Genomic DNA, 27,167 nt, shown 5'->3' with positions numbered 1-27,167 from the left:
ATGGTATGGGGGACTTTTGGGGTAGCACTGGAAATGTAAATGAAGAAAATACCTAATTAAAATAAAAAATTTATCAAGTGAAAAAAATATATAAGTTTAATAAACCCTTTACTCCTAAAAAAAAAAGGGGGGGGGGGAACCCAGGTGTCAGGAATTCAAACTGACCTCCTAAGCAAAGGTACAAAATGCTGGCATTCTCCACCTCTCAAGGCAATAACAGACTTACAACAAAGAACTCTTATCAAGCCCTGAATGGGTGAGAATCTTATATTCAACAATTTTATTTTCTCTTTCAAAGTAGTATGTCTTTAAGATCTCATGTTTCTCTATCTGGATGTAAATTAAAATAAACAAAACAACAACAAAAAACACTTTCTCAGAGAAAACTTAGGACCCAGGTCTCCTTGTTCCCACAATAGGATCATGGGTCTATCTCACAGTTAAATTGTGTATGCTCTAGCCTTGTCTCCTGACTTTCTATAAATTATGAGATTCCTACAGGCATGATGGGGAGGAACTTAGATGCTGCCCACACTTTGGCCAGAACATAAATAAATCCATTCACTTTGACTAATTTCTGTTTCTTAGATTGTCTAAATTCCAGACAATCTAAGACTCAGAGTTTATGAACCCAAGTGTCCAGCAAATGTAGTAGGTAAACAAATTTTACAACTTTTGCCATATTTCTTCATTATTAAAATATATATTTTCATTGTTTTAAATTTCCATAATAAGTATGCTAGGACGAAAGGAGTAGAATTGCTTTTAAGTGACAGAAATGCAATGCACTTCACTCTGCAAACATTTTCATTATAGCAAACAGAGAAACAAGAAGATGATTTAAATTAACAACCTGGAATAACACTTAACATTTTAATTTATATTCTTTCAAACTTTTACTTATAATGCACACATTCCCACTCATATATTACACAAAATTAACAAAGAGAGAGGCTGTGGATAACAGCTCACTCAATAAAGTACTTGCATTGCCTGCAAGGAAATGGTTTGCTTTGAGTGCCTAGGAGGCCAAAATGATGGCATGCTCTTATAAAGCCAGTGTTAGTAAGACAGAGACAGAAGACTTTCTGGGTCTTAATGGTCAGCCAATCCTAGCCTAACTATTGAATTGCAGGCCAATTTGAGACCCTGTCTCAAAGGAAGTCTATATTATTTCTGGTGATGGCACCCTGCTCTACACACATGTGTAAACTTATACATATATAAATATGTAAACATATAGAAACACATATACACATACAGAAACACATAGACAGACAGACAGACAGACAGACACACACACACACACACACACACACACACACCAAAGATAGCCTAATAACATTGTGCTGCCTGCCCTTTAGTGTTAATCTAAAGTTGTCTTTCAGGTAGAGAAAAACTCTAAAGGCCCCAAAAGCATTTGCTTCCCAAGAAGAAATTTCACACAATTCTGACAACTTAAATTAACTAATATAAGTCTCATAGCTTACTTCATCTTTTCTATAAAATTCTAACACTGCTATAGAAAATGTAGAGAGAAACTATAAATCTCTTTTTTCTTCCCAGTTTGGCCAAACTGCAAACAAATCCATTAGCTTTATCAATTTGTTACTTAATTCTTTTACAATGCAGCAGGTTTACGAACTTAAGGACCCTTGGTAACATGATGAATTTAAAAGACAAATTAGTAAAAGGAAAGAGAACATTGTAATTATGAAAAATGAATCATATTTATAGTCTCCAAAAGTTTCCAATAAACCTAACCCTTTTTGTTCTTAGGCTTTTAAAAAACCCAATATAGTACATGCTTTATACATTGTTTAATTCAATGAGTCTCAGAGCTGTTCCTGGGAAGTAAACTAGAAAACTGATAGAATAATGATGATCATTTTGCTGATAAGGTATCAGGAAAAGAAAGGTCAAAGAACTTGTTCAGTAGGTCACAAAGGGTCCAATGCAGAGGTAGAAACAAACATCTCTAATTCTTTTTCTGTAAGCTTTATCCTATGATATACCCAATTATATTATGTAATACTGGAAAAATCTAAAAATGGGCCTTACATATACAATTATATATATTATATATTGGAAATCTGTGTGTATCCATGTTTGTGTGATAAGATAAAGGAGAAAGAAAAAGGGAATGAGAGGTAGATGGTAGGGAGAGAGAAGGTGGGATGCAGTGGAGGGAAGGAGCAGGGAATTGGGTAGATTGATAGGTCGAGAAATAGAGGGAGGAAGGTATGAAGGAAGGAAGAGCTAGCTAGCTAGCTAGCTAGATAGATAGACAGATAGAGAGATGAGAGAAACAGATAAAGAGGAGGCTATAAGAGTGCTTTTAAAAGTGCTGCAAATCATGACGTTTGGGGTATGCGGTTGTTTTAGTATAGTTAGTTCATCTGAGCATAACATGACTTTTCTCATTACCAACATAGAGCAGAGATAACCCTGAGTCTTTCATCAGGCAAGGAAAGAAAACAATATATTTTAATAGTCAGGGCTCTGCCAGTAGTAGTGGAGTTGCCAATAGTCTCTAGTAGGGCAGATGGAAGGGTGTAAGGACTTCAACTGGGAATGTAACCAGTATTCCCCCTGGCTCCTCACTACAAGTGGCCTTCAGAAGTGCTAAAATATGAGACAGCTCAGTGAGTTTGGTGTCACATATGCAGGGATGGGCCTTTTGTGTTATACAGGTGGTTTTGAGTCATTGTGCTCTATCTAATAAATAAACCCAATAAACCCACTTGTTCTGCAGGCTGGATTTGAATGGAATCTTGCCTTTGGTCTGTCTCTGTGCTGGATTTGGAGTGAATAGATGTTTGTTCACATCTCCACAGGAGAAGCAATGCAATAGAGGCTCCAGTGCTTCCTTTTGCCTAAGATGAAGTTTATTTAGCTCCACACTAAGAATGTCCTTCAAATACGTCCTACATATACACTCCTTATAAAATGTATTGTTTAATTTAATATGGAAGACCTCCTAAATCAGACTCAGAAGTAGGAAATAAACTATGTGCAGCAAGGGCCAGGGAGATGGTACAGTGAGCAAAAACACTTGCTATGTAAGCAGAAGGACCTGAGCTCAAATCACCAGCTCTCACATAAAAGTAGTGTGTGCCAGCTGTGCCCATAACCCCAGCACTGGGAAGTGGAGCTAACTGGATTCCTGGTGTTGATTACCCAGCCAATCTAGGCAAAATGGCAAGTTTCAGGTTCAATGAGACTTTCCTCTTTCTTTCTCTGTCTCCACCTCTCTGTTTTTATGTGTCTCTCCCCCCATCTCTTCCTCTTCTCTCTCTCTCTGAGAGAAATTCAATTACAAAGGGATAGAAAGATGGCTCAAAAGTTAAGAACATACTGTTCTTTCAGAGACTCAAAATTTGATTACCAGCACTGATGCTGGATGGCTCATAACTACCTATCACTATACTCCCACAGGATCTGACCACATATTCTGGTCTCCATAGGCAACTGCAAACAGGTGGTGCACAAACATATGTCCAGGTGCACACACATACATATAATCAAAAATAAAACTTGAAAATGATTACAAGTTAAATCTGTTTCTCCTTACTTAAAAATATTTATTGTAAGTACTATTATTAAATCATATGTTTTCATTGAATGAATCTAAACATGCCATTTAAAGTTTTTTTTTCCTCATCAAAGGGGTCTAATGTTATTTGCAACATAAAAAAAAAATCACATCTTTTATTTGTTCTACATTGATTGCACAACAGTTGTGGAATTAAAATTCTCAAAACCCAGGATAAAATCAATTGTAGAAGATTCTAGGAAGGTTCAAATAATTCATTGCAACTGCTGTCATGAATATTCCCATGAATTTCCATTGCACCAAATTCTCTAGTGCGAGTTAACCTACATTACTGTCAGAATGGAAGAAGTAATGAACAGAACACTGAACACGCTCAGCCAATTAATTTGTAATTCATTTAGAGGACATCCAAAGCTGATTCATTCTTTAAATTGAACTAAATAAAACCTGATTTTATTTGCTAGAAATGTGCTGGGGTCTAAGCATTAGCAATGCTAAAGGCGACCTATTATGACAATGCCTATTAACTAGAAGCTTCTGAAAGAAGCACAGTTCTTTTTAAAACTCCTAAGAGCATATTTTAACTAAGAAAATAAATAAGGTAATAAAAATCAATTAGCATTAAAATTGCGAAGACCCACTTAGAGAGGGAACAGAGTAAGTGGACATTTACAGGATAAGGTGAATTCTCCCCTAAGGAAGACTGCAATTGAAGTCAAATTTGTCTTTTATTGGACTCTCAGGTCAACTTCGTTTTAGGAAACATACTGAAGCCTAAAGTTCTGGCTTAGGTAAAGGACACTGTCAATAACTCTGTTGATTTTGTGCAAAGGGTTGCATTCCAAAAGTCCAGGGCTTCCTAAATGTGACACACACACAAAAAGCATTGTCAGTGTGCTACCCTCACAATCAATTCCTGTCTTCCCTTTCTTCACCTAAAAACCTATTAATTTTAACACCCAACATAACCACTAGCAGTAGATTCTTCAGTAACAGTCTAGGACTAAAATGCATATATAGAGCCCTGTTCAATGGCTTACATGGTAATGCCATCATTACAGAATCACTCTGAGTTGCAGCCTGAACTGCATAGGACAGCCACAGGTTATGTGTGAGATTCTCCCTCTTGCTTCTCAGCATATATATATATATATACTGAGAAACACATTATACACATTATAGCCTAAGCTAGCCTGAAACTCCTAATCCCCTTTGCACAGTTTCCTGTGTTCTGGGCTTATAAGGTATGAACCATTATACCTGGCACATTTGACTATTTAAAAAAATCTTTCATGTAAGTAAAATTATGCAGTGTTTGTCACTCTGTGTCTAGCCTACTTCACTTAACATGATACTTTTCATTATTATTCATATACTTATAAGTAGCAAGGTTACCTTTTATATGGGGTGAACAATATTCTATTCTATAAACATACCTACATATAATAAAATGTTATGTGTACATACGCAGAAATACCACATTTTCTCTATTTATTCATCCCTTAATAAGATTTACGTTGTTACCATATTTCAACTATTTCCAAAAAATGCTGCAATGGATAATATAAGAGATTTTCCTTTCAATTCCGTTAAAAATATATTATTGTTGCTATTCTTGCTGCTGCTGTTGTTTTTGTTATATGCCCATGGATGTGTAGGTACCCACAGAAACTAGAGGAGTCTCATATTCCACAGAGCTAGAATTACAGTTGTAAATCAAGGGTGTTGGTAACAACTTGGATCCTCTAAGAGAACAGTAAGTACTCTTGGCCACTGAGACATCTCTTGAGGCCCAGTTTTCAAATATTTTGATTATATATCCCAAAATGGCAATTCCTAAACATATGATAGTTCCACTTTCATTTTTCAGTTTCAGTTTTTAGCTAACATATTGTGCTCCATCCTATAGATATAACCATAACAAGGTTATCTACTGCTATGTGTGATGGGAAGAAATTCCCAGCAGTATGTTTTGTTTTTTGATTATTTCCTCTTCATGTTGTTAGAAAGAGATTCCTGCCACTGGTAATGAGAATGGCTAAAATCATGACTTCCAATACTAAGTAGATGAGATGAGCAGTAATACACTTGCTTCTAGTTGCAGATACTATATGCTATGTGAAGCCATATTAATGTGCATTTGGGAACAAAGTCAACATTCTGAGGTGGTAGGAGACAGGATTTGTAGAGATAAGGACTGATGGTAACCAGTTCCCAAGCATGGTTCAATAGTCTGTGAGCTAGTAGCAAACTGAGATCTGTTACTCTGAGATCAGGTATTATTCCTAGTGCCCATGATAAAGGTTGTTCAAATAATGTAACTGCAGCAACACAATGGAGCAGACCAGTTGAGACACTCCCAGGTTTCCGCAGGTGCTTAGGCATGAAGAATGATGCTTTTACTTTAGTAAATATGAGTTTAAACTTTTAAAAATATTTTTAATATTTTTATTAGATATTTTCTTCATTTACATTTCAAATGGTATCCCAAAAGTCCCCCATACCCTCCCCCCCCACACTCCCCTACCCACCCATTCCCACTTTTTGGCCCTGGCATTCCCCTGTTCTGGGGCATATAAAGTTTGCATGTCCAATGGGCCTCTCTTTCCAGTGATGGCCGACTAGGCCATCTTCTGATACATATGCAGCTAGAGTCAAGAGCTCCGGGGTACTGGTTAGTTCATAATGTTGTTGCACCTACAGGGTTGCAGATCTCTATAGCTCCTTGGATACTTTCTCTAGCTCCTCCATTGGGGGCCCTGTGATCCATTCACTAGCTGACTGTGAGAATGCACTTCTGTGTTTGCTAGGCCCCGGCATAGTCTCACAAGAGACAGCTATATCTGGGTCCTTTCAGCAAACTCTTGCTAGTGTATGCAATGGTGTCAGCGTTTGGAAGCTGATTATGGGATGGATCCCTGGATATGGCAGTCTCTAGATGGGTAAACTTTTTTTATTAATCATTTTATTCATTTACATTTCAAATGATATCCCCTTCCCAGTTACTCCACCACAATCTCCCAATCCCATTCCCTCTCGTCCCTCCCCTTTCCCTCTATGAGGGTGCTCTTTCACCCACTCGCCCACTACCGCCTCACCCCTCTAGCATCCCCCTAACACTGGGGGCATCAAGCCTCCTTTCCCTCCCATTGATGATAAGTCCATTCTCTGCTACATATGCAGCTGGAGCCCTGGGTCCCTCCATGTGTACTCTTTGGTTGGTGGTTTAGTCCCTGGGAGCTCTGAGGGATCCAGTTAGATGATACTGTTCTTCCTATGGGGTTGCAGTCCCCTTCAGCTCCTTCAGTCCTTCCCCTAACTCTTACATTGGGGTCTCTGGGCTCAGTCCAATGGTTGGCTGTGAGTATCTGCATCTGTATTGGTCAGGTGCTGATAGAATCTCTTTGGGAACAGCCATATCAGGTTCCTATCAGCAAGCACTTCTTAGCATCAGCAAGATGTGGGGGTTTAGTGTTTGCATATGGAATGGATCTCTAGGTGGGGCGGTCTATGGATGGCCTTTCCTTCAGTCTCTGTTTCATTTTTTGTCTCTGTCTTTCCTTTGGACAGGAACATTTCAGAATGTCTAAGATCAAAACCTCAGGCAACAGCAGATGCTGGTGAGGATATGGAGAAAGAGGAACACTCCTCCATTGCTGGTAGGATTGCAAGCTGGTAAAATCACTTTGGAAATCAATCTGGCATTTCCTCAGAAAATTGTTAATAGTTCTACCTGAAGACCCAACTATACCACTACTGGGCATATACCTAAAAGATGTTCCAAAATATAACAAAGATGCATGCTCTACTATGTTTATAGCAGCCTTATTTATAATAGCCAGAAGCTGGAAAGAACCCAGATGTCCCTCAACAGAGGAATGGATACAAAAAATGTGGTACATTTACACAATGGAGTACTACTCAGCTATTAAAAAAAAAAGTCAGGCAGTGGTGGCGCATGCCTTTAATCCCAGCACTTGGGAGGTAGAGGCAGGCAGATTTCAGAGTTTGAGGCCAGTATGGTCTACAGAGTGAGTTCCAGAACAGCCAGGTCTACACAGAGAAACCCTGTCTCAAAAACAAAAACAAAAAAACCAACCAACCAACCAACCAAACAAACAAAAAACCCAATGACTTCATGAAATTCGCAGGCAAATGGATGGAACTAGACAATATCATCCCAAGTGAGGTAGACCCACACATAAAAGAACACACATGGTATGTACTCACTGACAAGTGGATATTAACCCTAAAGCTCAGATTACCCACCATACAACCCAAAAAACATATGGAGCTTAAAAAGAAGGAAGACCAAAGTATGGATGCTTCAATCCTACATAGAAAGGGGAACAAAATAATCACAGTAGGTAGCGGGAAGGGGAACCAGGGAGAGAGAGAGAGGAGGGGAAGGGGAAAAGGGGAGCAGGATCAGGTATTGGACGGGACAGGAGAGAAGTACAGAGGGTCAGGAAATAGAAACATGTAGCAGTGAGGGATAGGGAACTGGGGGTAGGTACTAGGAAGTCCCAAAAGCCAGGGAAATGAGAGTCTCCCAGGAGCCAATGGCAATGACATTAGCTGAAATACCCAACAAAGGGGAGAGAGAACCTGTAGAGACCACCTCTAGTAGATAGGTACGGCCCCCAGTTGAGGGACCCATGCATCTCAACATTTTAAACCCAGAGATGTTCCTGTCTAAAGGAAAGGTGTTTAAAATTCTAAATGCAGTGCTACAGATGAAACTGTGAGGGAAAACCTAGTTACCCCTCCAAAAATCCCCTACCCCCTCCCCTTCTCCCCAACCCACCCACTACCATTCCTAGTCCTGGCATTCTCCTATACTGGGGGATCGAACCTTCACAGGACCTAGTGCCTCTCCTCCCATTGATGACCAACCAGGCCATCCTCTGCTACATATACAGCTAGACACAAGTCCCACCGTGTGTTTTCTTTGGTTGGTGGTTTAGTCCCAGGGAGATGTGGGGGTACTAGTTAGTTCATATTGATGTTCCTCCTATGGGGCTTCAGACCCCTTCAGCTCCTTGGGTACTTTCTCTAGCTCCTTCATTGGGGAAAATGTCCCTCTCTTTAGTGAGAATTTCTACCAACAGTTAACAAAGATTTTGTTACATTCTCACCAACACTTGTCTTGCTTTGTCTGTGTCTATACATTTTAGAATAAACATCTTAACTATATTGAGGTGCTACTACCACAGATTTTGAGACTTCTCTGCCTCCATATTTGAGTTAGTCAATTCTTTGTCTTCATTTGATAGGAGCAGAAGCCTTGGAATGCCTATGCAGTTTAATTTAAACAAAGAAAAAGAAAAGAATGCAAGCCGGTTTCCTTCTTAGCTAGAAGGTAGAACTGTCCTTGCTAGATAACAAGGACATCTGCCTCTGCACCTGGCCAGAGACAAGGGATGCCGGGGCAGTAATTTTCTTATCTCTTTCTCTGTCAAGGTTTACCCCTTTCTTGAAAACAGAACCCGGAACATTCCTGAGACAGTGAGGCACCTGGACACCTGAAGTGAAAAGTGGAAAACCAGAACAACCAGCTCCCTCCCTGTGTGTCTCCTCAGGCTAGTGAAACCTGACTAACTCTAAGGCAATGAGTCTCAACAGGGTCCCATTCCTGAGATGCTTTCTTCTCCTTTGTTCAGTTTGCTCTTAAGCTACAATAAAATACTTCTTTCTAAAACTCTCTCTATGCTCTATGAATTTCATTCTTTAAATTTGTAAGCAAAGAACTCCAAAGCGGCTGGTATGGGGTGGCTTTGATATCCAACAAGTTTCAAGAACCCAGCTTCCCAAGTCAAGCACACCAAGGGCTAGGAATGGCTGCCACTCTGGAGCACATTCCAAAATTGCTGTGGCAAATTCATTCCCTTGCATTTCTCCTACTAGAGACACTACTAACTAACACAGATCACAGCTACTTGCAATTCATTCTTTTTATATATATATTTTTTTATTACATCTTTTCCTCAATTACATTTCCAATGTTATCCCAAAAGTCCCCCATACCCTCCCCCCCCACTTCCCTACCCACCCATTCCCATTTTTTTGGCCCTGGTGTTCCCCTGTACTGGGGCATATAAAGTTTGCATGTCCAATGGGCCTCTCTTTCCAGTGATGGCCGACCAGGCCATCTTTTGATACATATGCAGCTAGAGTCAAGAGCTCCGGGGTACTGGTTAGTTCATAATGTTGTTCCACCCATAGGGTTGCGGATCCCTTCAGCTCCTTGGGTACTTTCTCCAGCTCCTCCATTGGGGGCCCTGTGATCCATTCACTAGCTGACTGTGAGCATCCACTTCTGTGTTTGCCAGGCCCCGGCATAGAGGACACTATGCCCTCCTTAGAATTGGGAACAGAACACCCATGGAAGGAGTTACAGAGACAAAGTTTGGAGCTGTGACGAAAGGATGGACCATCTAGAGACTGCCATATCCAGAGATCTATTCCATGATCAGCATCCAAACGCTGACACCATTGCATACACTAGCAAGATTTTGCTGAAAGGACCCAGATATAGCTGTCTTGTGTGAGACTATGCTGGGGCCTGGCAAACACAGAAGTGGATGCAATTCATTCTTGAGAAACAGCTTTCACTTCATAGCCTGAGTTCGAGTAAAGAATATCTTGGGGGTATTTTTGTTTGGTTTGCTTTTTGTTTTGTTTGTTTACCTTTTGGAGTACATTGGCTTAACTTAAACTGATTGCATGCCAATAAACCCATTATAAATAAAGTATAAATTTTAAATGTATTTAATATATCAAACCTCTTGTACATCACAGTTTAGTAACACAGCACTGTAAAATACCAACTGTTTACCCTCAAAACCACATGGCTGACTGGAGCAGAGGCCCTGCCACAGATGTCCGGAATTATGTATATAGTGTGTTACATGCAATTTACCCATGAAAAGAACAAAATTCTAAGTCACAAATATATTTTCTATTGACTATGTACTTTGTTTTGTACCAACATAAAAGTTTTAAAAAAATATTGTAAGTTAAATTACAACAATTTGGGGACTTCCAATACCATCATCTAAGTTAGTGATCCAAATCTCTCCTAAACACACAATATGTGGGAACTTGGTGTCAGGCATTTTTTCTTTCATTTCTGTTTGCCATGCTAGGAACATGAGTTTTGCACATAGGATGTTTTTCATACAGTGTGCAAAGTCTCTATTATTGATATGTATATATGCTGCAATTTTTCTCTTCAATGAAAATTAGTGGGAATCTAGAGAATCCTAAGTTTAAATCTTAGCTCCTTGTCTTCCTCATTGTGGGCAAGTGACTTAATTTCTGAGACTTACTTTCTTTATCCTATAATGATGTGATTAAGACTACCTCCTAGCACCACTAAATTGATTAAATAAGAAATCCTGGGGGCTGGAGAGATGGCCCAGTGGTTAAGAGCTCTGACTTCTCTTCCAGAGGTCCTGAGTTCAATTCCAAGCAACCACCTGGTGGTTCATGACTATCTGTAATGAGATCTGGTGCCCTCTTCTGGTGTGTCTGAAGACAGCGACAGGGTACTCATATACATAAAGTAAATCTTAAAAAAAAAAGAAATCCTACACACACACACACACACACACACCAGGCTCATAATCATAGGAACTTTATAAATGTTAGCATCCTGACACCTACTTCCTCTACATGTCTATCTCTATCCTAAACAAGAAAAAGTTACAAGATATTTAGAGGCAACCTTAATTCCAGCAAGAAACTAGATACCTCAGGGGAATAACCACTTTTAAAAAGAACAGAAGTAGCTAGAAATACTTGGAATTTCCCCAGCCTTTTTGAATACTATTTCTAATTTTAGAAAGAAAACCCAGTCACAAAAGAACACACATGGCATGTACTCACTGATAAGTGGATACTAGGCAAAGAGTGTGGAATACCTGTGATACAACTCACAGACCACATGAAGCTCAAGAAGAAGGAAGACCAAAATGTGTGTGGGTGCTTCCATCCTACTTAGAAGGGGAAACAAAATAATCATGGGAGGTAAAGGGTGAGAGGGACTTTAGAAGAAGAGAGGAAGAGACAGAGGGGAAGGATCAGTTGTGAGAGGAGACAGGGGTCAGAGGGGTATAGAGGGCCAGGAAATTGAACAGAGCTGTGTAGCAGTGGAGAATGGGGAACTGGGGTAGCCACCAAAAAGTCCCAGATGCTAGGAAAGCAAGAGGCTCCCAGGACCCAACAGGGATGTTATTAGCTGAACTATGCAACAAAAGGGAGAGAGAACCTGTAGAGATCATATGGAGTGGTTAGGCACGGCCCCCAGTTAAAGGATGGGGCTACCTACCCATCTCAAAAATTTTAACCCAGAATTGCTCCTGTCTAAAGGAAATACAGGGACAAAGAGTAGAACAGAGACTGAAGGAAAGACCATTCAGAGACTGTCCCACCTGGGGATCCATCCCATATACAGTTCCCAAACCCAGACACTATTGTGGATGTCAAGAAGCAGTTGCTGATAGAAGCCTGGTATAGCCGTCCTCTGAGAGGCTCTGCCAGAGCTTGACAAATACAGATGTGAATGCTCGCAGCCAACCATCTGACTGAGCTCTGGACTCCAATGGAGGAGTTAGGGGAAGGACTGAAGGAGCTGAAAGGGTTTGCAACCCATAAGAAAAACAACAATATCAACCAAACAACCATCCCTCCAGAGCTCCCAGGGACTAAACCAACCAAGGAGTATACATGGAGTGACCCATGGCTCCAGCTGCATATGTAGCAGAGGATGGCCTAATCTGGAATCAATAGGAGAGGCACTTGGTCCTGTGAAGGCTTGATGGCCGAGGGTAGGGGAATGCTAAGGGAGTGGGGTGGGGAGCCCCCTCATTGAAGCAGGGGGGTGGGATAGAGGGTGACTGAGGGGGAACCAGGAAGCGGGACATTTGAGATGTAAATAAATAAAATAACCAATAAAACAATTAGGAAAAAAACCAAAATAGTAGGTATGGCCAAATTTACATTTCAGCCACACTCTTCATATAGTACAGATGCCCAGGGATTATTTTGACTATGGAAAAAAAAGATTTATTTTCTTGACAGTATCATGAAGATGCAGTTAAAGCTTCATTATATTTCCTTGCAGTAAAATCTATGTATGACCCAATATTCTATACAATAAATTTGAACCTTGATAGATGTTTGCCTTAAATTCTTCTTTCTTTTACTACCAATCAATTTTATAGATTTTTGTGGTTCTCTGTCTGGTTTTCTCTGCTTTAAATGTGTTATGTAAAGAAAAACAATATTTATTTAGTTCACAGTCCTGAAAGTCCGCAAGCACAGTATGCACATCTTTGTGGAAGCCCGAGGGCCTTCCTACTGGGCCCTTGCATATTGGAGACAAGTGCTACAAAGAGCCTGGTTCATTATTCTTTAAACATTTTCAGCCACATTCCAGGAAAGTACAAGAAAGAGGTAAAAATGAGAACTTCATCTTGTAAAATGTACTTAAATTCTCAAAGCTCTATCATAGGTATTACTTAGCTGTGTTCTTATTTGTGAATGGGAAAACTTCTGCAAAAAGTATGAAATACCAGTTATTATATACAACAAGCAGTTTGATTTAATAAAATATGCATGTACCAGAAAATTATCTTGCCATCCATCACTTGTCTAAAAGTCCCAGGTGCAAGACAAAACAGTGGTAATTACTTTGACAATATATTTAAAACACAAATAGCTTCAAATTGACAGTGTTAAGATAGTTCTTCTCATTAATTTGCCTGAACTTAGACCTATTTTGCTTGCACTAAAATTGCCACTTTTCTCTGTAGCTTCTTGTCTTATCATGTGATTTCTCCCTCTTGCACTTGCTCCCTTCATTATGATACAGCCTGATCATCACTAGAGCTGAACTGACACTGGGGCTATTCCCATAAACTTCCAGAAATAAGCACATGAATCATAAGGGATTACTATGAACAATTGGGAAGTAGGGAAAGAAATGGATAATTTTGAGAACCACACAAGCGAACCATGATGAATTAAAAAGAAACAAAAAAATTCTAAACTGACCAATAACAGGTAATGATGGAATATATAATAAAAATCCCCCACAGGAAAGAATGGCATCAGCAGTGAATTCATTCAAACAGATAGAAAAACTTAACATCAATTCTTCGCAAACGCTTAGAAAACATGAAGCAGCAAGTAAAACTCCCTAACTTGGGTTTTTTGCTTGTTTGTTTTTTTGAGACCAGTATTATCTTATACCCAAGCCAGATAAGGACACTGTGATTTTATGCCACTACATGTTAAGTAATGTCTATGAACACATATATAAAGTTATTTTATCCAAACATAGAGAAATGGAACTAAGCATGTTCACTATACATTATGATCAATCTGGATTTATTCAAGAAGTATGAATGTGGTTCAGCACACAAAAACCAATCATGTAATAAAACATATTAATAGAGCTACAGAGGAAAGAAATCTCATATGATCATGTTAATTGGCCCTGGAAAATGGTGTCAACACTATACATGTTCTAATAACATGTATATAGAGGACACAAGCAGTACATATAATTTTGTTACTATCAAGTCCACTGCTCCTTCAGGCATATTGAATAATTCAGTGGCAAGGTGAGATTGAGAATGAATTTTTTTTCATATGAGGGAGGTCGAGACTAAGTAGGCAAGAGGTTAGATAGGGGGTAACCAAGGAAAGCTGGGGCTGTATCTTTCTAGCTATGCCTGCTGGTTACACAGGGAATTATATGTGTGAGAACCAAGGAAATAGTAGCATATCTTGGTGTCCGTAGCTCCTGACTATCAGAATGCCTCTTGTAGTTAAATATCCTTGAAGACACAGTTGGATTTTTCTCACTATATCACAAACTCAGGTATCATTGAATTTTCTCAATTGTAACCCAGGCAAACTAAAGAAGGATCTCCATCCTCAAAATATCCTCACTCTATTATATTACTTACTTTGTGGTTTTAATATTCCCATTGTGAGCTTTTCAAGAGAATCAGGGGAAGAAATACCCACAAAGGGAGATCTAACCCACCATAATATGGGAAGCAGAAAAGGATTGACTCGCCTACATAGCTATGTTAATATCCTCACAAATATTCATAAAAATTATTAAAATTTCACAGTATAGAACCCAGGGAGGTCCTATCTACCCCTGTATGTCAGCCTCCTCTAAGCGCTGATATGAATTGCTTTGTTTTGCTAAATAAACTTCTGCTTAAATGTTCCATGTTTCTTAGTCAAACTTCTCTTTTGAGAAGACAAGACATGAGGGAAACACTTCAACAGAGTATTCACATATTGTCAAGACTGATCTCATACTTTAGTGATCAAGTGATCGCTTTGAATCAGCCTGCAAGTAGCCAAAACTAAAAGTGTGCACCATTGTACCTGTTGATTGTAACAATTCTTTACCTAAGACCATATATTGTAAAAATATCATTGGGATTTATATAACCATCAAAAGATCAAAATCTTTATCTTTATTTCATTTGAACACAAACCAAGAGCTTTGTGCATGAGAGGTAAGCACCAAGCGAGCTACATCCCAAGCCAAATACATGATCTTTTTATAAATAGAGTCGCATTATTATGCAGCCCTGGTTGGCCTGGAACTCACTAAGTTCCTCGGGATGACCTCAAACTCACAGAAATATACACACCTCTGCTTCTAGTGCACATGATTTTAAGTTTTAAAGTTTTTCCTTTCTGACTATTTTCCATCTATAACTTAATGTATTAAGAAAATGTCAGTGTCCCTATAGAAGTGAAAAATATTAAAAAGAACACCATTATAACTGTAAATAAATTGAAGAAGGCTTTATAGTTCTGTTAATCTTTGGGAAAAGACATCTAAAGTTTTGTTGAGATTAACTTGGTTAAATTAATATCAGGCAGCAAAATCTGATCAGTGGACCCCAATCAGTAGAGCCAGGAGACTATTCCATAACATTATATCATCATCATAAGACTCACATGAGGCCTGTATTAAGAATATACTTTCCAGATTTCTCCTTAGATCTTTTGAGTGGGTAGAGAATAAACAAGTCCTATTTTTAATATGCCCTTAGACCCTACCATTCAAACATACATATTTCAGTGGTTCCTATGGTCAGACAGTGCTGGAAACAATGTACCCAATTAAGTGGATCTCCCAGTTATTGACTCCTTCCTCCAAGTCTGTTTTGAATTCTAGAAGCAAAATTTGTTTTCAGTTGGCTGGATAAAAGTAGATAGACTTCATTATCCCTCCAAACTTGAATGAACAGACACCTAACTGACTTCATCATTCCAATTGTTTATACAAGTCTATGGAAACCACAAAGGAATAAAAATTTAAAAACCATGTTTTTACAAAAACGAAAGAAAAAGAAAGAAAGGAGAGAAAGAAAAGAGGAGAAAAAGGCCCTGAGACTCGTGGTTTTCCCTTTCCCTGATTATAGTACAAGGAAAAACAATACGATCGTGCAGTGTAAACAAGAAATGACCTGAATTCTTACTCCAATCATTTAAAAATGATGTGATATCTTAGCCACTGTGACTTTGGTTTCTTCATTTACAGAGTCACCATAAATGCTTGTCCTATCTCTTACACTATATTTTTACAAGGGTTAGAATGAGAAAATCTGCGAAACTATTAGAATGAAACATCACCAACAAAATAAATAATGCTAAAATGCTGTTAAATAAAAATGAAAAACTCTCAACAAGAAAGAAAACATCACTGAGTGATGAGATAACATAAAAGGTTGGAATAAGTATATGCAAACCATACACGTGGAGAGTGATTAATATGCAGACAATATTAAGGAACGGAAATAACTCAACAGCAAAAATAAATTAATTTTTTAAAGGTCAATTGATCTGAAAAGATATTTTTCTAGGAAAGTGTATGAAAGAGCAGTAAAAATGTTGTATTATCTTTACTTAGGGAGATGTAAACAAACATTTACTTCAGACAGGGCACCAAGAATACAGTAAATCTAGGACTTCAGCAAAGTCAAACCCTGGTGAACTAATCAAGTTACTGGTGAATATGGGTGAAGAGTAGTCTAAATGAGCCTAAGTGATTCTAAAATACCTGAGTCTCATTTCATTACAGACGACTAGCTCATGTACAATGATACATCATAGAATTCCCCATTCAGTCAACTTTCCACTTCCTGTGTATTCTAGCATCTCTGCTAGAGTTTGCCTGCACTAGAAGAGTATAGAAGAGTATACTGGACAGAATCTCCAGTGAAGATCTTGTGACCCTCCCCCAACCTCCTTCTTCTAAAGGGTGATAGCAACTCCATTATATTGCCACAGACCTAACTATCACAACATTATTTAGCTCAATTAGTTGTCATGGTTACCAGGGCATGATAGTCTCATCTCTAACATGGTGATAAAATCATGTTATGCCCAGTGAAAAAAGCCACAGTACAACACCAGTAAGTAAAAAAAAAAAAAAAAAAAAAAATCAAAACAACAATAAAAACAATGTTATCACTAATCATTAAGGAAATGCTAATCAAAACTACAGTCATTCTGGTTCTTCAATAAATTAAAATAAAACATTGTATTACTATCTCACGTAGGCAGGAAAGTCATCCCTCCTAGAAAAAGAGAGGCCTTCCGGATAACAAGGCGGATAACGAGGCTTTGCACAGAGAAGGCTATAAGCAGGGCAAAACCGCACCCTGCTTCTCTAGCACAGAGTCACAGGCAGCACACCCACTGTCCTATCTCATGCCATGCACTAACCATGCCCATATAGCCCACATGACATGGGACACAGGTCATATTAACCAGGCCAACTGTTCTGCACATATCTCCATCTGAATGTTTGCCTGAGAGTGAGCACCTGGCCTAACCCAGTAGCAGAGCATGTGGGGCCTTTCAACCTAATTCGGTAATGCCAAGGGATTTTTACCTACTTCTTTGGGGTTCACCATGTTTGCCCTGTCTCCCACCTCCTAAAGAACCTTAAAAGAACACTTTTCTTTGTTTGGGTGGGCTGGTGCTTTGCTTTAGATCCTGTTGTGCTGCCATACCTAGTATGTTTTGCCTAAAGGGCTACTACAACACCTCCATGCCTCCCTTAAACAGCACTCTCCTCTCTCTCCCCAAATTAAGATTCTGGAGCTCACACCTCAGGCAGGCACTACTGAGGTGGATTGCTCTGTGGGACTGCTACACCCTTGCTGTTGCTGTGTTTGCACCTAACAGCAGACCTTTGTCCTCCTCATAGTCTCCAGGATTCAGAAATCCTAACAAGAGGTCAGGGGTTACTCTGGTTGTTGATTTGTTCTCTGTACAAGTCCTAATGGCAGTCGGCTGTCCACAATTCTAGAAGGGAACCCGTGGGACGCAGGGATATTTTTCTCGTTCATCCCATTTAACTCAGCAGACTTCATAATGTGTACCACCAAATCGCACCTGAGAGTCCAGTGACCTGAAAATGGTAGCATTAAACATTCTTAGAGATTTAAAGAACTTCATATAGAGCAATTGCAAGTTGTCTGCAGTTCCTTACATGCAGACTATGCTCTATCTGTTACTGACCTTCTCTCTGTCAATCTTTTACCACCTTCCAAATCCTGCCTCTAAATGAAAAACATGTTGCTGTGAAAAAATTTACTCATTCCAAGAACTCCTTCGATAACTTTGACCCAGGTGACCATGCTGACCCTCCTCCTTATGGCCTTTTGGCCCCCTCCAAGCCAGCTTCCTCTTCTAGCCCTTCAAACTGCCTTCTTGACCCTCCTTCCCTTCCACCTCTGACGGATTAACTCAAGTCCCCATGCTCCATTTCCTGCCCATGTGGCATTAACTGAAAACTCAAAGCTACCCAACACCAATCCTTGGTGCAGACCTGAAACTGTCTAGAGTGAATTCTGAACCAGAACTCTAAGTAGGAGCTCCTGAGCCTGTATATGGACTCTGGAACTGTGTAAAGCCCTCAAATTATAATTAGAGATTCCCCAGATCCTTCTCTGTCCCTGTCTGCCTAATAAATCACCCTATTCTGTGACTACCGGGGACTCCACCCAGACCCAAGAGCGGCCGCAAGATTGAAAACCAAGCATTATTCAGCTGGCCCATAACCCACACAACAAATGTGAGAGAAGATACGCATACCACAAAACGCCACAAAATGACCTAACCACGGATGCTTGGATCTCACTGCAAAATGATAAAACACTGAAGAGCAAAGACACTATGCTTCCTCCTGAAACCAGAACCCTAAGCATAATAATCCTTGAGGAAAGCAGTTCAGTTGCTGTACAAGCAAAGGACTTGGAGTAATTATAAATACAGCCAGTTCAAAGAGGATATGAACAAATGCCTGAGTGAAGACGGCAAAACTATCAACAGTTGACAGGAATAACGAACACAGTTTACTATACGAAAATAGAATTAAACAAAAAGAATCACCGAAGAAAAGCCAAAGTGAAAGAAAACTTTAAAGGAAAGATTCAGGAAGTGAAACAAAAACCTCAGAGGTAAGCTTCACCCACAGAATACAGAGATGGAAGAGAGACTCTCAGGCACTAAAGACAAGGTAGAAGCACACAGATACCTCAGTTAAAGAGAGGGCTTTTTTTGAATAGGAACAAAACAGCCAAGAAATCTGGGACACTATGAAAACACCAAATCTACAAATAATAGGAATAGAGGAAGGAGAAGAAAACCAGGCCAAAGGCATAAAGAATAATTTTCAACAAAATTACAGGTGAAAATTTCTCAAATTTGAGGAAAGAGATGCCTATCAAGGTGCAAATTTGAGGAAAGAGATGCCTATCAAGGTATCCAGAACACCAAATAGGCAGAAGCAGAAAAGAAACTCCCTGTGGCATATCATAATTAAAATCTAAATGTACAGAATAAAGGATATTAAAAGCTCCAAGAGAGAAACACCAAGACACATATAAAAGCAAGTTTTTAACACCTTTTTAAAAAATAAGATTTTTTTTTCTTGGATATTTTCTTTATTTACATTTTAAATGTTTTCCCCTTTCCAGGTCTCCCCTTCAGAAACTCCCTATCCCACCCCCCCTTCCCTGCCTCTATGAGGGTGCTCCCCCACAATTTGGATGAATGTTTGCCTGTGTGTATCTTTGTACATCATATGTGTGTCTGGTGCCTATGGAATCCAGGTTAGGGCATTTAATCCAAAAGAACTGGAGTTATAGACTTTGATAAGCCACATGTGGGTCCTGGGAATCAAACCTGGGTCTTCTGGAAGAGCCCACAGTGCTTTTATCTGCTCAATCTTCTTTCTAGCTCCAAGACCTGGACATTTAATGGACATATTGAAAGCTAGTGTTCTCAAAAAACATATCTGCCAGTCCAGCCAAACACTATCAGATCTAAAGTCACATATTAATCCTAATGCCGTGATAATGGGTGACTTCAATGCCAATTCTCACCAATAGAGATTATTTAGGCAATAATTAGATAAACTCTGGAGTCACAAAAAAAATCATATATCAAATGGATCTAACAGATCTCTGGAGAACATTCTACCCAGATGTCCAAGAATATACTTTCTTCTAGCAACTCACAGAACTTTTTTTTCAAGGGGTCGTCACATATTAAGACACAAAAAAGTCTCAACAAATATATGAAAACTGAAATAGCATCCTGTATCCTATCTGATGACCATGGATTTAAGCTGGCTATTACCAACAATAAAAAATGACAGAAGGGGGAACTGGGTTCTAGTAGTTACTGGTCTCCTGATCCAAGATACCTAAGAGGCAGAGGTGCATTTGCCCTCCATCCTCACATTTATGTTTCATTATCTACAAACTTTCTTTTATTTTTCATTTTTTAAAAATTTAATCTTTTTTTACAGCCCAGATTTTATCCCTCTCCGGGTCCACCCACTGACTGTTCCACCACATCCCATACCTCCTCCCCACATCTCCACAAGGATGTCCCCACCCCCAACGCCCCACCCTACCAAGACCTCCCCACTTCCTGAGGCCTCCAGTCTCTTGAGGGTTAGGTGCATCTTCTCTGACTAAACCCATACTCAGTAGTCCTCTGCTGTATATGCGTTGGGAGCCTCAGATCAGCTGGTGTATGCTGCCTGTTTGGTGGTCCAGTATCTGAGAGATCTCAGGGGTCCAGATTAATTGAGACTGCTGGTCCTCCTACAGGGTTGCCCTCCTCTTCTGCTTCTTCCAGCTTTTCCCTAATTCAACCACAGGGGTCACCAGCTTCTCTCCACTGGTTGGGTAAAAAATATCTATGTCTGACTCTTTCAGTTGCTTGTTGAGTCTTTCAGAGGGCAGTCTACAAACTTTCTTAACCCACCAGTCTCTATGATCTCCTCCTGTTTTTAACTCTAAGCTATGCAAGTCACTTCCCTAAAACTACTGATATATCTCTACAAAGATGTCTTTCCCTAAATACAACTATACTTATCTTTTATTTATCTATTTGTTTACTGCCTTCTCAAAACCCTTTCTCATGATTTCTCTGAGATATTAGACCATATTTTAAAGCCTTTTCCAAACATTTCTGCCTCTCTTTTACCTGCTATAGTTCCCACACAGTTAATAGATAGGGTCATAACCAAAATGCAGGAACCACCTAAGAAGGGCTATGCTATGGCTATCTCAGACTCAGTTTTGGAGTCGAGGATCCCTCCTACCTGGAATCATTTTACAACCTGAGCTTCTTGAACTAACCTGTCATAACAATAGCCAAGGGATCACCAATAAAGTATCTATACTAATTCTATATATGCCTTTTATATTATCCACAATCACATTCTCATTTTTGGAAGGAGAAGGGCTTCATATCTTCCAAAGGATATCGCATAATTAACACCATCTTAATCCCCAAAGTACTACAAACTGCCTCTTTACTATGGCAGGCTCTTATAAGCCTAGAAAAGCTGAAGACTGGTAGGGAGGCTAAATTTCAGGCCACATATTCCATTCTCCTTATTGCGTGCTGTCTTTTAACCTTCTTGTTACTCATCTACATTTAGAGTGGGGTTATCCCAGGAAGGTGCTACCTTAGATGAAGGCTGGTTTATAAAACAAAGCAAAAGATTAAACTAAGGGGGATACACTTAAGAATGTTGCAGCCCCTTGTACTGTCTGCATGACCTTTTTTCCTTCACTTATCCCTGTGCTCCTTCCCTTTACCTCCAGGGCTAGGCAAGACTCAGCAATTTGCACCTCAACCTCTGCTGTGCAGCTGCAATGACTCACTTGAGAAACTTCTTCCCTGCAGGTCACTTCTGGATCATTATCTTATCAGCCCAGAGACTCTCAACATTCCCAGTTGTTTCTCAACATCAGCTTCCCAGGCCTCTTCAAATTCCTTGCCCCTTTGTCCTCATTTTACAACCTTTATACATGCTCACATTCACGTCCACAGACATACAGATAGATAGACAGACTAATACATTTACTTTATGGTGTGCTACGTGGGATCTGAAATAAATATTATTAATTAAAGTTAGAACATACGAACTCGTGCTCCTTTCACAAGAGTTGCAAAGGAAAAGGGGAAAGTCTGACAAGCTAGCTAGCATTGAAACTGCTTGAGACTATATCTGTTCAATAGATTCTGACATTGTGGAAAAACATAAACATGTTCTTATATATTTCTTACATAGCATGGTACTCAAGTTAGTCTTTGGTGGAATCATATATGGAATAAATGGATATTTATTCACATCTCTCATAGAAAAGGGACTGTGACAAGGTGACACAGTCAAAGACCAGAAGGAGACAGATTATCAGTATCTGGAGACACAAGTCTGCATACGTGCGAAAGCTAACAACAACAACAAAAATAACACCTGGACTCTTTAGCCAGGTTTGCAGGTAAAGGTGAGTCACATAAATTAGTCTATATAGATGAGAAGGCTATTTTTCCAAACACAGACACAAACTGAAATGTATAAAGACTATAAACATTAAGAAAAAGAAAAACGGGGAGCTGGAGAGGTGTTTCAGTGGTTAAGAGCACGGACTGCTCTTCCAGACGTCCTGAATTCAATTACCAGCAACCACATGGTGGCTAACAACCATTTGTAGGAGGATCTGATGCCCTCTTCTGGTATGTCTGAACACAGCAACAGTGTACTTATATACATTAAATAAATACATAAATAAATGCATAAATAAATAAATAAACAGAAAAGCTTCTGTAAGGCAAAGAACACTGTCAAAAGGACAGCATAGCAATCCACAGATTGGGAAAAGATCTTTACCAACCCTACATCCAATAGAGGGCTAATATCCAATATATACAAAGAACTCGCCGGGCGTGGTGGCGCACACCTTTAATCCCAGCATTCGGGAGGCAGAGGCAGGCGGATTTCTGAATTCGAGGCCAGCCTGGTCTACAAAGTGTGTTCCAGGACAGCCAGGGCTATACAGAGAAACCCTGTCTCGAAAAACCAAAAAAAAAAAAAAAAAAAAAAAAAGAACTCAAGAAGTTAGACTCCAGAGAACCAAATAACCCTATTAAAAATGGGGTACAGAGCTAAACAGAGAATTCTCAAATGAGGAAACTCGTACGGAACAGAAACACTTAAGAAATGCTATCTTTCTTATGTTCAACATCCGTAGTCATCAGGGAAATGCAAATCAAAACAAACCCGAGATTCCACCTCACACCAGTCAGAATGGCTAAGATCAAAAATTCAGGTGACAGCAGATGCTGGTAAAGATGTGGAGACAAGGACACATGCTCCACTATGTTCATACTAACCTTATTTATAATAGCCAGAAGCTGGAAAGAACCCAGATATCCCTCAAAAGCAAACCAGTAGCCAACATCAAATGGTGAGAAGCTGGAAGCAATCCCACTAAAATCAGGGACTAGACAAGGCTGACCACTCTCTCCCTACCTATTCAACATTGTACTTGAAGTCCTAGCCAGAGCAATTAGACAACAAAAGGAGATCAAGGGGATACAAATTGGAAAGGAAGAAGTCAAAATATCACTTTTTCAAATGATATGATAGTATATATAAGTGAACCGAAAATTCCACCAGAGAATTCCTAAACCTGATAAACAGCTTCTGTGAAGTAGCTGGATATAAAATTAACTCAAGCAAGTCAATGGCCTTTCTCTACACAAAGAATAAACAGGCTGAGAAAGAAATTAGGGAAACAACACCCTTCTCAATAGTCACAAATAATATAAAATATCTTGGCGTGAATATAACTAAGGAAGTGAAAGATCTGTATGATAAAAACTTCATGTCTATGTCTCTGAAGAAAGAAATTATAGAAGATCTCAGAAGATGGAAAGATCTCCCATGCTCATGGATTGGCAGGATCAATATAGTAAAAATGGCTATCTTGCCGAAAGCAATCTATAGATTCAACGCAATCCCCATCAAAATTCCAACTCAGGATAAAAGAACCTCTGGTGGAATCACGATGCCCGACCTAAAGCTGTACTACAGAGCAATTATGATAAAAACTGCATGGTACTGGTATAGTGACAGACAAGTAGACCAATGGAAAAGAATTGAAGACCCAGAGATGAACCCACACACCTATGGTCACTTGATCTTTGACAAGGGAGCTAAAACCATCCAGTGGAAAAAACACATCATTTTCAACAAATGGTGCTGGCACAACTGGCTGTTATCATGTAGAAGATTGCGAATTGATCCATTTCTATCTCCTTGTACTAAGGTCAAATCTAAGTGGATTAAGGAACTCCACATAAAACCAGAGACACTGAAACCTATAGAGAAGAAAGTAGGGAAAAGCCTCGAAGATATGGGTACAGGGGAAAAATTCCTGAATAGAACAGCAATGGCTTGTGCTGTAAGATCGAGAATCGATAAATGGGACCTCATAAAATTGCAAAGCTTCTACAAGGCAAAAGACACCGTCAATAAGACAAAAAGACCACCAACAGATTGGGAACTAATATCCAATATATATAAAGAACTCAAGAAGATGGACTCCAGAAAATCAAATAACCCCATTAAAAAATGGGGCTCAGAACTGAACAAAGAATTCTCACCTGAGGAATACCGAATGGCAGAGAAGCACCTGAAAAAATGTTCAACATCCTTAATCATCAGGGAAATGCAAATCAAAATAACCCTGAGATTCCACCTCACACCAGTCAGAATGGCTAAGATGAAAAATTCAGGTGACAGCAGATGCTGGCAAGGATGTGGAGAAAGAGGAACACTCCTCCATTGTTGGTGGGAGTGCAAGCTTGTACAACCACTCTGGAAATCAGTCTGGCGGTTCCTCAGAAAATTGGACATAGTACTACCGGAGGATCCAGCAACACCTCTCCTGGGCATATATCCAGAAGATGTCCCAACCGGTAAGAAGGACACATTCTCTACTATGTTCATAGCAGCCTTATTTATGATAGCCAGAAGCTGGAAAGAACCTAGATGCCCCTCAACAGAGGAATGGATACAGAAAATGTGGTACATTTTCACAATGGAGTACTACTCAGCTATTAAAAACAATAAATTTATGAAATTCCTAGGCAAATGGATGGACCTGGAGGGCATCATCCTGAGTGAGGTAACCCAATCACAAATGAACTCACACAATATGTACTCACTGATAAGTGGATATTAGCCCAGAAACTTAGGATACCCAAGATATAAGATACAATTTGCTAAACGCATGAAACTCAAGAACGAAGACCAAAGTGTGGACACTTTGCCCCTTCTTAGAATTGGGAACAAAACTCCCATGGAAGGAGTTACAGAGACAAAATTTGAAGCTGTGATGAAAGGATGGACCATATAGTGATTGCCATATCCAGGGATCCATCCCATAATCAGCTTCCAAATGCTGACACCATTGCATACACTAGCAAGATTTTGCTGAAAGGACCCAGATATAGCTGTCTCCTGTGAGACTATGCCGAGGCCTAGCAAACACAGAAGTGGATGCTCACAGTCAGCTATTGAATGGATCACTGGGCCCCCAATGGAGGAGCTAGAGAAAGCACCCAAGGAACTAAAGGGAACTGCAACCCTATAGGTGGAACAACAATATGAACTAATCAGTACCCCGGAGCTCTTGTCTCTAGCTGCATATGAATCAGAAGATGGCCTAGTCGGCCATCACTGGAAAGAGAGGCCCATTGGATTTGCAAACTTTATATGCCCCAGTACAGGGGAACGCCAGGGCCAAAAAGGGGGAGTGGGTTGGTAGGGGAGTGGGGGGGGGTGGGTATGGGGGACTTTTGGGATAGCATTGGAAATGTAAATGAGGAAAATACCTAATAAAAAAAAGAAAAAAATGTGGTACATTTATTTATACTACGAAGTACTACTCAACTATTAAAAACAATAATTTCATGAAATTCGCAGGCAAATGGATGGAACTTAAAAATTTCATCCTGAGTGAGGTAACCCAATCACAAAAGAACACATATGGTATGTACTCACTGATATGTGGATATTAGCCAAAAAGAAGCTCAGAATACCCATGATACAACCCAACAGACCATATGAAACCAAAGAAAAAAAGATCACACCAAAGTGTGGATGCTATAGTCCTATTCAGTAGGGGGAAGAGAATAATCTCTGGGAAATAGAGGGAGAGAGCGATCTGGGATGGAGAGAAGAAGGAGAGGGAAAAAGGGGGACCAGTTCAGATATGAGAGGTGATGAGGGAGAAGTACTGTGGGTCAGTAATATGAAAGTAGGTGTGTAGCAGTGAGGGAGAAGGAACTAGGGGCAGCCACTACAAAATCCCATATGCCAGGGACCCAAGAGGTTCCCAGGACCCAACCGGGAGGATTTTAGCCAAAATACCCAACAAAGGCGAGATAGAACCTGTAGAGACCACATCCAATGTATAGGCATGGCTTCCAGTTGAGGGATGGGGCCACCCACCCACCTCAAAAATATTAATCCAGAATTCCTCCTGTCAAAAGGAAATACAGGGACAAAGAGTGGAGCAGAAACTAAAGGAAAGTCCATCAAGAGAGTGCCCCACCTAGGGACATCCCATCTGCTGACACCAAACCCGAATACTATTGCTGATGCCAAGAAGTGCTTGCTGACAGGAGCCTGGTATAGCTGTCTCCTGAGAGGCTCTACCAGATCCTGACCAATACAGATGCTGATATACACAGCCAAACATTGACTGAGAGTGGGGACCCTTAATGGGGAAGTTAGGGGAAGGATTGAAGGAGTTGAAGGGGTTTGCAACCTCATAGGAAGAACAACAATATCAACTAACCAGACCCCTCAAAGCTCCCAGGGACTAAACCACAAACCAAAGACTATACAGTGGGTACCCATGGCTCCAGCTAGATATGTAGCAGAGGATGGACTTATCTGGCATCACTGGGAGGGAAGCCCCATGATCCTGTGGAGGGGCTTGATGACCCAGGATAGGGCAACGTCAGGCCACTTAGGCAGTAGTGAGTGGGCGCCCTCATAGAGGCAGGGAGAGGGGGTGTTGAAGCCAGTGCTGAATGCATGGCAAGCAAGCACTGTACCAACCAAGCTATAGTCTTAGCCTCTAGCCTAACACCCGTTTGCTGCCACTGAAGATAACTTGAACCTGCTTATTTTAGTGCTTTCACAGTTTTTTTCTACCTTGTTTGTCAATGCCAC

At 40.0% G+C, this 27,167-nt stretch overlaps 1 protein-coding gene across 3 annotated transcripts in view; it reads right to left on the bottom strand.

Moving 5' to 3' along the window:
- Hdx (highly divergent homeobox) overlaps positions 1-27,167 on the bottom strand; it is a 122,163-nt gene that overhangs the window by 48,072 nt on the left and 46,924 nt on the right. The window lies entirely within an intron of this gene.

Source organism: Mus caroli, unplaced genomic scaffold (genome assembly GCF_978045245.1).
Source record: "Mus caroli unplaced genomic scaffold, Mus_caroli_1 scaffold_5, whole genome shotgun sequence".
NCBI classification, from domain to species: Eukaryota; Metazoa; Chordata; class Mammalia; order Rodentia; family Muridae; genus Mus; species Mus caroli.
Note: the sequence above shows the minus strand (reverse complement) of the source record. Positions and strands in the feature narration are given on the sequence as shown.